The sequence below is a fragment of the Limulus polyphemus genome, unplaced genomic scaffold, assembly GCF_000517525.1.
Source record: "Limulus polyphemus unplaced genomic scaffold, Limulus_polyphemus-2.1.2 Scaffold3644, whole genome shotgun sequence".
In the NCBI taxonomy this organism is placed as follows: Eukaryota; Metazoa; Arthropoda; class Merostomata; order Xiphosura; family Limulidae; genus Limulus; species Limulus polyphemus.
In genome coordinates, this window is record NW_013669254.1 from 37,056 (window position 1) to 40,604 (window position 3,549).

Sequence of the window (3,549 nt, forward strand, 5' to 3'; positions counted from 1 at the left end):
AGTTAGGGAAAGCTAGTACAGATACCTCTCGAGTAGCTTTCCGCGAAATTCGACAAACAAACAGAATTGTAATGGTTAAATAGTAATATATATTAACAAAGAGAAACAATACGTTTTAATGATCTAGGAAGAAATGCATAAGTTACATATATGAGATGTTTGTTAGAATAAGAACTACGCAGATATGACTTGTTTAACAACAAGGAAATATAATCTTACCAAAGTGAAGAACGTTAGTTCATAAAAAGGTAAGGTTTTTTACTTTATAAAACCTAATAAAGCTAAGCACGCTACAAAGTTAAAACTCAGAAATGTAAAAATTTAAAATGATTGTCAATAAAGCCTTTCAAAAACTTTTTTGTAATTAGAGAGGTGATTTAATTTTTAGAGACTCTACAGCAAGGAACATTTCATGCGTGTCTAGTCTTTTATAAAAAGTACAATTGCAAGTGTGATATGCGGATGTATCATTTTTTCCCACCATCTTTAGCAGCATGAGAATTTTAAAAATTACTCGTTTAATCCATTTCATTGCACCTTTGGTATTAAAACGTGGTCCAGAAAAACATTAAAATTGCTTCATTCTAATTGCCTTTGTGTCGCATCACCACATCATTTTCCAAAAGCATTCGTGAGCTGAAAATACAGACGATATACACTCGACCAGTGAAAATACATTATGTTAGTTGACCTTTCTACACTTATGTGTGCTATTGCTGCCACACCCTCACGGACAGGGCATATACTAGCTGCTGTCGAGAACAACAAAGGCAACTAGAATGATTATGTTAGTTGACCTTTCTACACTTATGTGTGCTATTGCTGCCACACCCTCACGGACAGGGCATATACTAGCTGCTGTCGAGAACAACAAATAATAAGAGTAATTCTATTTGAAAGTTTAGTATTGTTCTGTTTTAGGATGTTTTTCTGCTGAGTGTTGTTAGCCTTTTCAATTTGTCTGTCGATTTCGGTATCTTTATATCCTCTTTGTAACATGGTTTGTTTTAGATCCTTGGTGTGTGTTTCTGTAGTCTGTTTCATCTGAGCATATTTTCTTTATTCGAAGAGCTTGACTGTGGTAATGTTTCGTTTAGTGTGAGAGGGGTGACAGCTTTTATAGTGAAGGTATTGTGGTCTGTCTGTCGGTTTTTTGTTCAAGTGGGTGTTTAAAATTCTGTCCTTTAAAAAGACAGTGACATCAAGAAAGTTAATTTGATTGTTTTGTGAAAGAAGTTTGCATGTGAGATGAATTTATTAAGCGTTGTTTTCAGGACAATAATTGTAAAAAGTATGCTTAAATATAGAAACTATAACTACAATCAGCATGTTAAATCAAAATCGGTTGTGCATTTTCCTGTCTTTTATTGTAAGAAACAACAAATAGAAACATTTTGTCAAGAACATAATTATATATATAACAGAAAGACAAACTGGTGAAACAGTAAGATTGTCCGAAGTTTGCATGTTAAATAAGCATCCTATTACGTATAAATGGTCAAGAAATGTAAAACTATAATTAAATATAGAACTAAAGAATTAATGGAGTGTTATATATATAAAAGGACTGTACTGCTTTTACATCATAATTAAGTCTAGCCATTGATTACACATTGATACATATATATGATGAGATCATCACGATTGTGTTTCCACAATGTGGACTTCATCATCTCTGACATTCTGTTGTCATGGCAGCCTAACAACATACCACAAATAACTGTTGAACGTGGACATAAAACAAAAACGTAATGTAAAGGCCATATTCGTCTGCAGGTGGACAATATTGTATATATTATGCTTATTATCATTGTCGACATGTGTCAAAATGAAAACTCCTATCTAAATTTGGACCCCACAAAGATATTAATGATATTGTTGCGTCAGCGAGGTCACGTGATTAGTATCACGCCACGTCCTTCTCGAATCTTCGTGAATTGTCGGGAGATTACTAGATATAGTGTAGTCTTGTATATATAAGACCGGCCACGAAGCGACGTGGAGGTAATGAGTAATTGAATGTATGGGATAAAATATTGTTGGCCACGTGAGACGTGAGTTATAGCGTTGTTATAGAGCGACTGTTGAAATTAAGTGTATCGTAAAGTTGTATTCGGAAAGAATAAACCAGTTTTATTTAAGAAAGGACTTGTGTCGCTAAAGTTTCGTCGGAACGAATTTACGGAAAATTAATTAACAAACGGAGACGTAACAATATGTTTGTTCACAATTTTCTTGCAAAACGTTTTTCATGTACATTCTTCCGTAAAAGACATATCTATTAAACTCTATGTAAGTAAATTATTCCCGTCTCTTTCTAGAATCGAATAACATAGTTAGGATTGAAAGTACAATGTTAATACTAAGATATGACTGAGCAGATTTCAATCAAGGTGTTAATTGATAAATGACTGGAAGTGTTGAGTAATTTAATGGACGTTATAAAAAGTTTCATTGAAGAACAATTACCAGCACAAATTAATGAGTTTGATAGTTTTGATGTTGATATTTTCCAAGATACTTTCGGTAATTTTGATATAGCCGAGTATCTTGATATAACCTATTAAAGTGTTGTTATATTTGAGTCTCAGTCTCAGAGTCAATTCTTTATTCAAACTGTAAACATCCTGGAGTTAGTGACTTGTGTACTCCATTCACGACTATATTTCTGGATTTAATATAAATCTATTGTGACTGGTGGTAAAGTCGAGCTCCTGCGATTAACCAACATGGCTACCTGTTACAATAGTGCCACATAGGTTTGCTCAGTGACCCCTCCATACACTTGTCAATAAGTACTTCATCAAACTATTCAGGAGACGTGATTGGGAATGCCTTCTCATGAAATATCCTTAAATTGTTCATGTAAGCACTCAAGCTTTCATAAGGCTGTTGTCTTTGAGCATTGAACCTGGTCTTATTCGTTGATTGGTTCTCCACAGAGTTGAATCTGTGTCACAACTTGTTGACAAGTCATACATTGTCCAAATGCACTGCATGTACCCGAGTAGATTCATTCCAAACAAGTGCTTAAATTATAATGGTTTTGAGGAATTCCACATCTCATCAGTAATCCTAGACAAAGGCAATTAGAAGAAAGAAGACCAGGCTTCTTGTAATGGTAAACTGTATGTTGTGTGAATGATGTTTTAAGGTGTTTTTTCTCACCACAGTAAACCTATATGTATACAGGATTTGAAGAATATATATATCAAATTCTATATAATTTTAGGTTCACTTTGGTGCAAAAAAAAAACGAAATTAAAAGCTCCAAACATACAAAGTATGATGATGTTGAATCATTACAACAGTGTATTTGTGTGGTATTCTCAGATAAACATATTTATGCACAAGTATCAGATAAATCCATATAATAATGGGAGAATCGGACATATGATGTATGAAATAAACTTCATTTCAAAACTGAGTTTTAATAATCTATCTGAGAAATAAAGAGAATGCGATATTAAGTAGTACTATTTTTTTATTAAGAACAAAGGGAAACCAACAATGTGTCTATTTTCGTAGACACGCGAAAATTATCTTACT